The sequence below is a fragment of the Phyllostomus hastatus genome, unplaced genomic scaffold (genome assembly GCF_019186645.2).
Source record: "Phyllostomus hastatus isolate PE091 unplaced genomic scaffold, TTU_PhHast_1.1 phas_scaffold_39, whole genome shotgun sequence".
Lineage (NCBI taxonomy): Eukaryota > Metazoa > Chordata > Mammalia > Chiroptera > Phyllostomidae > Phyllostomus > Phyllostomus hastatus.
Window position 1 is genome coordinate 32,768,229 of NW_025334028.1, and position 12,724 is coordinate 32,780,952.

The window sequence follows — 12,724 nt, forward strand, 5'->3', positions numbered from 1 at the left end:
GACCAGAAGGAAGAAAAAAACAACCAATCAGAAAAGAATGGAGAAATAAGGATTCAAAAAAATGAGGAGAAGCTTAGGAACCTCCAGGACATCTTTAAACATTCCAACATCCGAATTATAGGGGTACCAGAAGGGGAAGAGGAAGAGCAACAAGTGGAAAAGTTATTTGAACATATAATAAAGGAGAACTTCCCCATTCTGGCAAAGGAAATAGACTTCCAGGAAATCCAGGAAGCTCAGAGAGCCCCAAAGAAGTTGGACCCAAGAAGAAACACACCAAGGCACATCATACTTACATTAGCCAGGGTAAAAATGAAGGAGAGAATCCTAGAAGCAGCAAGAGAAAAGGAGACAGTTACCTACAAAGGAGTTCCCATCAGACTGTCAGCTGATTTCTCAAAAGGGACCTTACAGGCAAGAAGGGGCTGGAGAGAAATATTCCAAGTCATGAAAGACAAGGACCTATATCCCAGATTACTCTAGCCAGCAAAGATTTCATTTAGAATGGAAGGGCAGATCAAGTGCTTCTCAGATAAGGTCAAGTTAAAGGAGTTCATCATCACCAAGCCCTTATTTTATGAAATGTTAAAGGGACTTATCTAAGAAAAGAAGATAAAGAAAAAACATGTATAGTAAAAGGACAGCAAACTCACAATTATTAACAACCACACCTAAAGCAAAACCAAGAGAAACTAAGCAAACAACTAGAACAGGAACAGAACCACAGAAATGGAGATCACATGGAGGGTTAGCAACAGGGGAGTGGGAGGAGGAGAGAGGGGGAAAACGGTGCAGAGAATAAGTAGCATAGATTGTAGGTTGAAAATAGATAGGGGGAGGGTAAGAATAGTATGGGAAATGTAGAAGCTAAAGAACTTATAAGTATGACACATGGACATAACTAAAGGGGGGGTATGGATGGGAGAGGGTATACCGGGTGGAGGGGAGTGAAGGGGGGAAAATGAAACAACTGTAATAGCATAATGAATAAAATATATTTTTAAAAAACACACACACATCTGTATTAGTCCTGGCCAGTGTGGCTCAGTTGGTTGGAGCATTATCCTGTGAACCAAAGGGTCACTGTTTCAATTCCTGGTCAGGGCACATACCTAGGTTGCAGGTTCAGTCCCTTGTCAGGGTGCATGTGGGAGGCAGCCGATGAATGTTTCCCTCTCCCTTCCTTCCCCTCTCTGAAAAAAATCAATAAGCATATCCTTGAGTGAGGATTTTTAAAAATCTTTATTAATGTCTACTGTTTTGCTGTTCTAACATCATAGCAGCAGGTAGATTCACCAATTCAGGAGTTTTCCTAGGCAAAATCTGATAGTGGCCCCCATATCCAGATGACATGCAGAGAGCAAAGGAAGAGGCAGGCCACACCAGATTGGTCGGTGGTGGTTTATTACGCAATGGGACTTACATAGGAGGCTTGTCTTAGGCACCACGGGTCTCTGCACCCACAGAGACCTTAAGAGTTTCTGTAGAGGCCTTAAGTGGTTCAGCCACAACATTACCATCGAGATAGAGAGATGTCTCCACAACACACTACTATCTCAAAACTGGTCTTTGAGGCAACTTGTAGTTTAAGGAAAGTAGGTATACTGCACATTCCAAGGACAAATAAGGGGTGAGGAGCCTCCAATTGCCTGGGCTCAGCGTATGGGTCAACTGGGAGCCATGTCCTCTTAGTGACCTCTTCCAACTTAGGCAAATACTAGAGTAAGCTTTCACTAATCTGACATAGCTAGATGTCAAAATATTTCAAAGTTACAAACATCTGGAGGCAAGAATCATGTCATTCAACTTTAAATCTTTTATAACACTAGGCCTCATATAAACTAGTCAATCAATAAATGTGTATGAAATTTTTAAAAAAACAGAACTTTTATTACCATACACAGGTCATCAATTCCATAATCAAATATACACAAAAATAAAAACAATTCTATGAAAATTTTCATTAATCATTGATTCAGATGTTTTTCTATTTTCTTTAGAATCTTACATTTTTTGAGTTTTTATTCTATAACATAGAAACACATAGCAAAATATTTTGATCTAATGTTGTCTCTAGAAAACAGCTCATTTGATTTACCAAGATGCCACTATGCCCTATGTAGGAACATATAAAGAAGTGTTTGGAGGTATTGACAAGTGCTCAAATGCCTGAGCCCAGGCTTTGGCTGAAGACAGTGAGAAAGCCTCTCCTACAGCAGTCTGTGAGGACAACTTTGGGGAAACGTGTCCTGACTTAAGTCAAAGAATCAGCGTGCTTATGCCTGCCTTGAGCAAACATAGGTACAAACTGAAGTGACCAGCAGAAATATGGTGTCACAAAGTGTACGGTGCCCAAGGTGAGATGTTTTGAACAATCTCCTCAAAAAAGTTGTTGCTTTGAAAAGTTTGACAACATAAAAAACAGGGATTCTATTTTGAGCAGCATTCGAGAAAAAATACCCTGAGGTTTCCAGCTATTCAGACAAAGAATAATTGAGAATGTTCCTATGAGCCAATGACACAAAGAGGGGAGACATTGCGAGCTATCTCTGGGCATTGCTACACACAAGAACAGCCAGTGAGCTCCACAGGGAAAGAGAGGTGATGTAGAAGAAGAACATCTAAGAGGAGCTGCCACTCTTGATGGTGACGGCCATTGGAGATATGATGATGTCTACAGGGGAAGAAATTTCATGGCATGGAGGGCTCTGGTACTTTCTGCTTTCTCTAACCCTTCTGTGCACCTCCCCACCCTAAGTTCCTTTTGTTATTCTTCTCACTGAGGAGAAACTCAGGTCCACCAGGGGAAAAAAAAAACTGGTTAAATTTGCATTGCAAAATTCAAGTCAGTTATTGAGTTGCAGAAGGGTAAAAAGTAGTATCCAAATTCCTGGCCTAGGGGGATCCCGCCATCAAAGAACCTATATGAGGCAGAAATAATAATAACATAATAACAATAACAATGATAGTAGATAACATTTATTGAACATTTGCTGCATGTCAATCACCATGTAACAAATACATTCTTTCATGTAAAACTTTCAAAGAGCTTGCGAGAATTTTTTTTCTTATGTATAAAAAAGGATAGAGAGTTTATGTGAGTAAAACACAAGATGACAAACTTTACTTTGATTTTCTTATGTTATAAGATAGTGTTTAAACTTGCAAGCTTAATTCTCTCATAGCAACCCTCCTTTTCCTATATCTATTGCTGTCATGGAAGATCTTTGTTTCCTGTGAGAGGGGCAGACACTTAACTCAAACTTAGAAAAGCCACAAGGACATCTGATGAGCTCATGTCACCAAAGTGACAGGCATGACGGAACACTGGTTCTCTACCTCTGGCCTTTCCTTCTCTTTGTGCACTAGTCTCTTTCCCGTGTATGGTGTACAGGTATTCTCCACTTGGCTGGGAAAATAGCCATTGACAAGTTTACCTTTTTCCAGGCTCATGATTCCAGAGACAAAAAAGATTTCTCCCTCCAACTTCAGAGTGAAAAAACACAGGGTAAGATTCCTACTGATCCAGGAAAGGTCCCCTGTGGCCACCCCTCACCCATCAGGGTAGCTGGAAAGTACAGGCCTGAACTGAATGCTCATCTCTATGGCCCAAAAGCCAGGTCTCTGTGATAGCAGCACCACCAGAAACACACAATTAGAGGAAGAAATAAAGGCTATTTTAAGAAGCAGAGGGAAGCATGGTTACTAGATGAAGGAATGCAGGATAGACAATACAGCAGATGCCCACTGTACCAATGAGCTTGTGGATTCTGATTCAGAAGACCTGAGGCAGGCCCTGAGGTCCTGTATATCTAAAAAGGTCCTAAACAATGCCGAGCCCACACTTAAAGCAGCAAGGCACTACCCTCCCCATGCACTGCCCAGAACTGTTTAATGTGGTAGGTGCTCTAAAGCTTCGGGCTCGCCCAGGGACAGACACAATCTCACATGCTTGTCTGAGTGCGGTGCCTTCCCAGGGCCGGCTGGGTCCCGTCACAACACTGAAATAGCAGAGGTGTTGCACGTCAGGATCGAGACATAATGGCAGAACTCTGTGATAAAAACACTTTACAATTTCATAGCACCTTCCATTCCAAAGTGTTTCAGAAGCTATATACATTCAGCACCACAGAAAGATGATAGAAGCAGATTCGGGAGGGGGAGGGAGAAGGAGGTGATGAGGGATGGAGTGGGGGTGGAGGCATATGTAGGCCAAGGACAGTGGGGCATTCCTCTGTTAAAGGCAACACAACACCAAAAAAAGATTTTTTTAAAGACAGAAAAGAAAACTAAATCTTTAAGGTTCATGGTTAAAGAAAAGTAGTGCATAGCTTGATGTTCAGAATTATTTTCATAGAACCTGGGTATAGTTACTCTGTGAGCACAGAAGAAAAAAAAGAAAATCTAAAATGAGATAAACAAACAAAAAGATTAAAAATATTATCAGAAAATCTATAAAGTCTGAATCAAGTGGCGCCAGCTTTTAGAGGCTATGGTGCTTTTCTTAATTAAACAATTAAGTCTTAAAATCTTAAAGAGCAGCTTTCCATCACACATTCTCGGGCACGGGAAATGGGCTTTCATTCGCAGAGCATTTAGTAAAAGAACCGACTACTCCAAGTATCATAACATGTGAACATCTAACTTAACCTTAATACACCTGATGACAATTTGGGTAGTTCATATATGTTCTGGGGAGGAAAAGTTCCTATGACAGAGCTTGGAAGTGGAAACTTTTAATGGCTCCTAGAGTGTTTGCCTTTTAAAAGAATCTGTTTTCTAGCATTGCTGTTTCCCATTTGTTGCCAGGGACTCCTGGGAGCTTCCATGAACTTGGAAGGAGTTCTCAGTTCACTTCTTCTGACTCCATCCAGCTGATAAATGAAGACCCACAAGCTCCCACAAGACAGTTTCAAAGAGTCTGTGCTCCAGGCAGTATGTGGCCACCTGCCAGGGAAGCACATACCAGATTAAAAGGGCAAGGAGAGAAATCCTTCTGCTATTTCATATCTCCTGGGGTTTCCAATGAACTCATTGCATTTGTCTCCTTTGTGAAATGTTTTAGTAAATGAGCTTATTTATGAACATTCACAAAAACCTCAAGATAACAAGGAAAAAGAGAGCAGAGATTCTTAGACCAGAGATCCATTGTTCTGCTCCTTTTTATTCACAATCCTCCTGTTGTTTCTCCTCCCACTTTCGCTTGAGACAAGGTGGTGATGCCTTCCTCAGTCAACAGATAACTGGTTATTCCATCTACATTATTATTGTTTTGTCAGAGAGAAAATTATGCAACACATAAATCCCACAATTTATAACTGAAATCTTTTTTATCAGAAAATACATAAAATGCCCTGTTACTCTTGTGCCTTTACTCTGTAATTGTGAGTCTCTGGCAAAGTTTTGCTCAGAAGCCTATTTTTATAAATGGTGGGAGGTAACTGGTATATCTTGTTATCTCTCAGGACTCTGTCAGTTCCACAACTGGAAATGGCGCTACCACGACCACTCCAAAGGCAGGTGGTGGTGAAGTGCAGGCTTCAGATAAGGACTTGCTCTGAGAGGCCAGTTCCAGAAGCTACACAAAAGATTATGGACAGGAGACAAGCAAGGAGAAAGGTACAGCCATAAAATTAGTTATTGCAATCTTGCAGATGAATGAGTATCTTTCATTTTGGTTTTCTATACATCGCATAATAGCATGTGAACAAAACTGAATATATACCTTGTGAATGATAATAATCTAATAGGCCAACTTGAAATGAACAATACAAAAAGAAAGTTACTGGTTAAACATAGTATTTTAAGCAATGGAGACTGTAGAATTATCGCCTTTTTTGACTCATAATTTGACTTACTGATAAACCATTTGCTTCTCAAAAGATTTGAGATAACTCAACATTTAACTAATGTCGACCATATGAATATGAATTGAGGCCTTACTGAATCCAGGCACAGTTCTAGGAACTGGGGACTCGCAGTAATCAAGACAACTATGCCTCTGGCTCTCAGCCTTCCTGTCTAACACTGTTGCCTAGATCAGCATGAAGAATGGACTACTGAAAGTAGAATAGACCCGTTCAGACCCATATAGCCACGGCCTCATCACCCACCTTGTAGACACCTGTTCACTGAGTGCAAGTGTTTCACTCTAATACAAAAGTTACCGCACCCATCTTTCAATTCCAACAAACTTTCTTCTGTTGCCTGAGTCCACAGTCCTCAAAGACACTTTAACATGAAAAATAAAACATTTTAAGAGCTCAGATGAAGAGTTAAGTGCAAGTCAATTTAACTCCATAAACACCCGCTGATTGTCCTGAAGTGTAAAGCACATCTTTTCGTTTCCCACTCTCAGGTTGTCTACAGTTGCACTCGAGATATTTACAGAACAGGGATAGAAAACAGAATGAGGTAGACACTGCATAGAGGTTTAAACTTAAACTCTACGTACATATGGAATCCAAAGGTTAACTTTGGCAAGACAACTAGAGAACACACCTAAAAAAGTTACAGTTTCAAGAATTCCATGAAGAATGAACGGCTCCCAGTCATGTACAGTGAGGACAGAGGAGTGCAACAGTTAAGAACTGGCAATACAAAGTGATGGTCAGAGTTCCGGCACTCTCTCTTACTACCTGTGTAATTAAAAGTTTGTCATTTGTGAATGGGACTAATAAGAGTACATCACAGAGATGTTGTGAGTATTAAATAAGATGATTCGCATAAAGTACTTTCACAGTGCCTCTTAGATTGTGCTCAGTAAACATTAGTTTCTATTGTTAACATACAGTAAGAGTGCAGGAAGCAAAGTATATGTTATGTTCAAGGAGTAGTGAAAATGCACAAAGGACCTATTGTAAAGGGGAGGTTAAGAGATAAAATGCTGAGGGCCCCAAAATACAAGAAATATAAATAATATAGTCTTTATTATACAAGAAACAAGAAAGCACTCAAAGGTTTGGAGTAAGGGAATAAGTGACCTGACCAGATCATAATTAAACTGTGTTTCACCTTACCAATTTTAAGGTAGTATATTTAAAACTTTCTAAAAAATGAATAGTTGTACAATGATCATGATTTTGAGTCTGATAGCTACTGTTCACCAGGCACTTACTGTGCACAAGCATTATGCTACATACTCTGAATTTTTTCCCATTTAATCCTTTCAAAAATATCAATAATTATGTATAATGACCCATATGATATATGAAAAAACTATAGCTCAAATAGGTTAAGAAAAGATCAAGGTCACACACCTAAAATAAAAGTGAGTACTGAGGAATGCTCAGTCCTCTGGAAAAATGTAATAATGTGGTTCAGATTTCTTCTGTGCTCATGTTTATCATACTCCATTGCATTCAACTGCTCAGTTGTATGCTTCCCCTAGTAGAGATCAAGTTGCTTGGATCAGAAACTACACATTAGTCAGCATTGTGAATCAATAAATAAACAAAAGAATATCATTTTATGGCAGAGTTTTCTTTAAATGGCATACATATTTATAAGCTTCATCTGATTTATTGAAAGCCTATTCAATCTGATACTAGAGAATATGTCATAGAGTTTATATTTTCACCTTTTTAAAATTATGATACAGCTATGAGAGGTTTAAGGATTTTTATGACTTGACTAATGTATTCGACCTTTATAAATATGAGTAAAGCAAGGCTTTCAGAGTATTTAATTCATATACATTGCATTTGCCCCATAAACAAACCCATACTTTAAAAAAATCATTTATAGTTTCTAGACAGGAAAAGCTTTAGATTTCTATTCCATGAGTAATCTTTTCCATGAAAAAGAAGAGAGGTATTTCTTAAAACTAGACTATATTTAGAGTCCTCTAGAGTCCATTTGACCTAGATTCAGCCCAGTCAAAAAAAGGAAAGGTATAAAACAAAGATAGAAACATGAAACACAATTAATAATGCTGAATTAAAATGGACAGTCAATAAGGTTAAAAAGAATACAAACAACTTCAGATCATTTAAGTGTGGATTTTGTCTGGCTGACTGGTGTTGATTCTCTGGCTCCAGGCTAACAGGACCCGAACAGAAGTTATATTGTCATTTGGCTAATACATTGAAACCAATGTTATCTGTTAAACATCACTGGATAATCTTAAATGGCCTGCAATTTAAAAGAGGAAAGCCCATAAGACAATTTAATTTTCCAGAAGATTTGCAAACCAAATAAACTTTTTCTTTGATTCAACACACACAATGTGAGACTTAAGATGATTCATAATGGCTAAAGAGTAGCAAAAGAAAAAACCCTTAAATTCTAGAATGTGGAAACTACCAGGAATAGATGAAACTTAGAATAATGCAGACAGAAAATATACATGTAAATGTATCAGGATTGGATGACTACCATATTTCTGTATTATAATTTATATATCTTTTATCATTTATAACAGTGTCTGATTCCACTTACTATGTTTAACTGATATGTTAGTTAAAATTATGTTTAGTTTTAAAGGACCATCATCACCTTTCATTTCTGCCTCTCAGATGGGCCAGCTGATAAGAAACCTCAGTGTTTCCTCTTTCCGTGCTGGTGGGAAATTCACACCACACAATTCCTGCTTCCTCTACAGAACATACACGCTAGACACATTCCCTAACTATACTAAAAGCTAAGCCAATTTCCTTTCCCTGCTCTTTCATATATATATAATATAATATAATATAATATAATATAATATAATATAATATAATATATATTACTTTTTAGAGAGAGGAGAAGGGAGGAAGAAAGATAGGAAGAGAAACATGAATATGTAAGAGAAACATTGATCGGCTGCACCTCACTGCTGCCCCAACCTGGGACCAGGCCTGAAACACAGACATGTGCCACAAATTGACCCAGCGATCTTTTGCTCTGCTAGACAACAACCAACCAACTGAGCCACACCAATCAGGGCCATTTTCCTATTTTTTTCAAGTTATGTCTGTACCTGCTTAGGAGACTACCCTGCTCTTCACAGAAAGCTCATTATGTGACTAAAGAACTCTTTCATGCCCTTTTGGTATATGTGTGGCATCATGTCTATTTTTTAAAATTTTTTAAGTATATTTTATTGATTATGCTATTACAGTTCTCCTAACTTTTTTTCTCCCCTTTATTCCCTTCTGCCCTGCATGACCCCCATCTCCCACCAGCATTCCTCTTAGTTCATGTCCATGGATTATACATGTAAGCTCTTTGGTTTCTCCATTTCCTATACTATTCTTAACCTCCCCCTGTCTATTTTGTACCTACCATTTATGTTTCTTATTCCTGTACCTTTTCCCCCCCATTCTCCTCCTCCTCCTACCCACTGATAACCTTCCATGTGATCTCCATATCTATGATTCTGTTCCTGTTCCAGTTGCTTAATTTTTGTTTTCATTTTTGTTTTTTAGGTTCAGTTGTTGATGGTTGTAAGTTTGTTGTCATTTTATCATTCATTATTTTTTATCTTCTTCTATTTCTTAGAAGAAATGTCCCTTTAACATTTAATGTCCCTTTAACACTTCATATAATAAGGGCTTGGTGATGATGAACTCTTTGAACTTGACCTTATCTGGGGAGCATTTTATCTGCCCTTCCATTCTAAATGATAGCTTTGCCGGAGCTATCATCTAATATTGGATGTAGATCCTTGCTTTTCATGACTTTAAGTACTTCTTACCTGTAAAGTTTCTTTTGAGAAATCAGCTGATAGTCTTATGGGAACTCCTTTGTGGGTAACTCTCTCCTTTCCCCTTGTTGTTTTTAAAATTCCCTCCTTATCTTTCATCTTGGGTAACTTAATTATGATGTGCCTTGATGTGTTTCTTCTTGGATACAATTTATTTGGAACTCTCTGAGCTTCCTGGACTTCCTGGTAGTCTATTTTCTTTGCCAGATTGGGAAAATTTTCCTTCATTATTTGTTCAAATAAGTTTTCAATTTCTTGTTCTTCCTCTTCTCCTTCTGGAACCCCTATGATTCAGATATTGGAGCATTTAAAGTTGTCCCAGATGTTCCTCAGCCTCTGTCATTTTTTTGAATTCTTATTTCTTCATTCTGTTCCAGTTGAATGTTTATTTCTTCCTTCTGTTCCAAATTGTTGATTTGAGTCTCAGTTTCGTTCCCCTCACTGTTGGTTCCCTGTATATTTTCTTGTATTTCATTTTGTATAACCTTCATTTCTTCCTTCATTTTGCAACCAAAGTCAGTCTCTTCTGTGAGCATCTTGATTACCAGTGTTTTGACCTGTGCATCTGATAGGTTGTCTGTCTCCTTGTCACTCAGTTCTTTTTCTGGAGTTTTGATCTGTTCTTTCATTTGAGCCATATTTCTTTGTCTGCACACCTGTTATGTTGTAGGGGGCAGAGCCTTAGGTATTCGCCAGGACAGGACAACCCTCTGCTGCCTTGTGGTGCTGTATGTGGGAGCAGGGCCTGAGAGGGAACAATGCCACTTGCTCCATTCTTGCTCCACTTTTAGTCACTTCCCTCACTCCCCACAAGCAGATTGGGCCTTTCTGGTGCTGATTCCCAAGTAGGTGGTTTTGTGTATGTTCTAGGACCCCCGTGGGCCTCTCTAACAGACTTTCCTGTGAGACTGGGAGTTTTTCCCACCATCACAACCCCCACAGGATTTTATAGTCAGAAGTTTTGAGTCTTTAGTTTCCTGCGCTGAAACCCTGGGTTGTGCAGTCTGTCTCACTCCCCAGTTGTTCCTCCCAGTTCATCCACATGAATGTGGGACCACCAGCCCCCACCTCACCCATGCAGTCTGGTGCCTTGCTGAGTGTCCTCTCCACCTGGCTGCCCATCTCTGCCCCTCCTACCAGTCTGGATAAATGTTTCTTTAACTCCTTGATTGTCAGACTTCCATGCAGATTGATTTTATAGCAGTTCTGGTTGTTTTTTTGTTTTTAAATTGGTTGTTGTCCTTCTTTTGGTTGTGTGAGGAAGGAAGCATTTCTATCTACACCTCCATCTTGGCCAGATGGGCAGTTCTCCACCTATCTGGATATCAGGACCAAATTTGGGATTGAGATTCATCCACCTCTGCAGAGCAGATAATAATAGTCAAATTATATTATTTTTGTAATTTAAAAAGTACAAATCTATCAAGCACTGTGGTGAACCAGGCTCAGTTATAACATCTATGTGCATTAAGTACTTCAGTCCTCACAACAACCCTACGTAGTAGGTGTTTCAGGATATTTTTTGACATATAAGGAAACTAAAGCACAGGGAAATTTAGTAATTTTCTCAAGATCACAAAGCTAGTAAATGGAAGAGGTGAGATTTCAAAATCCAGGAAACATGTTTCCAGAACCACATATCATATCTCCAAATTTTAATAACACCCAATTTATCATAATTATATTTTATACCAGATTCATTATCTATTCCCTTTATGTAAACATTTTTTAAGTTTTTAGAATTTTTCAAGTGAGCAAGCCATAAACTAAACACAAGCTTCAGATTGGCAGTTATCATGAATTAAATTTGTGCAGCATCCATTCCCATTTTTCCTTTTCCTAATTTTGCTCCAATTTTCCTTCATGCATACATCTCATCTTCCACACAACGTATATGCATAATGGGACATAATCCACACCTGGAGCTCCAGGAGAAAACCTGATTGGTTTAAAAGAAATCCCAACAGGTATGCCACAGTGACTGGGTCAGGAATACAGAGATAAGCCAGTCAGCACAGGACATTGCCCTGGCCATAAGAATTAATTCAAGAATGGACATATGATCTAATTTAGACCAATGAAATGTAAAGTAAAATTTACATAGAAATCCTGGAAGATAATTTTCTCAGTTCCAATAAAAATCCACTGGAAAAAAGGTCTCACTTCTTCTGAAGGTCATGAAACAGAACTGTGAAGCTTAAAATAGCTCATCATTTTGCCTCCATGAAGGAAGCCAATCTGAAAATGAAACCAATACACAGAGGAGGGTACAGCTGAATAAACTGAGAAAAACAGCCAGAGCTACTGGATTAAGCCAGGCTGAAGCTTGCCCCCTCTAAATTTTTATCATAGCAGATAATAATATTTATTTGTTTGTTCAAACTAATTTAATTTTGTTTTCTGTTACTTGTCATTTTAACTCACATATACATAAAATCAGACTCCTTCTAGTGATTTATTCTACTCCGTCTTTTCAACAAACATCTGCACAAAACACTTACTCTCTTGATACCAACATAACATTCCTTATTCATGTGGAGTGGGATGTCAATAACTTTTCCTGCTGAGATTTGTGTCTGCTGGTCTGTATTTTTTATTTCCAGAAATGTTGTTAATTGCCTTACTCCATTATTTCTCATCATAGTTAATCTCAACCTTTCTCATTCTGTTCCTGGGTACCATGTCACAACAGAGATTGGTGGAAAGAAGGTCATAATAACCTGGGATGGTTTTTAGTGTTTCATTCCTGCACTCCCTGAGTCATTATTCACATAGGACTCTTAGGCAATAACTGAGGTTCCCATGGAAATTCACTGAAGGATAAAATAAAGTTGGTCAAGTTGAGCATTTAGAGCAGGGAAATCTAACATATTAAAAAAATAGGGAGTGTCCAACAATTGGCAAACGATTGAATAAATTATATTTTAGGCACTCTAAGAAATATGCAGTTATGCCAGGTTTTTTCAATTATGGTTCTTGAAACTATGGAAGAACTTAGCCATTATCCTAATAGGAAAAAAAGATACTAAACTGTGT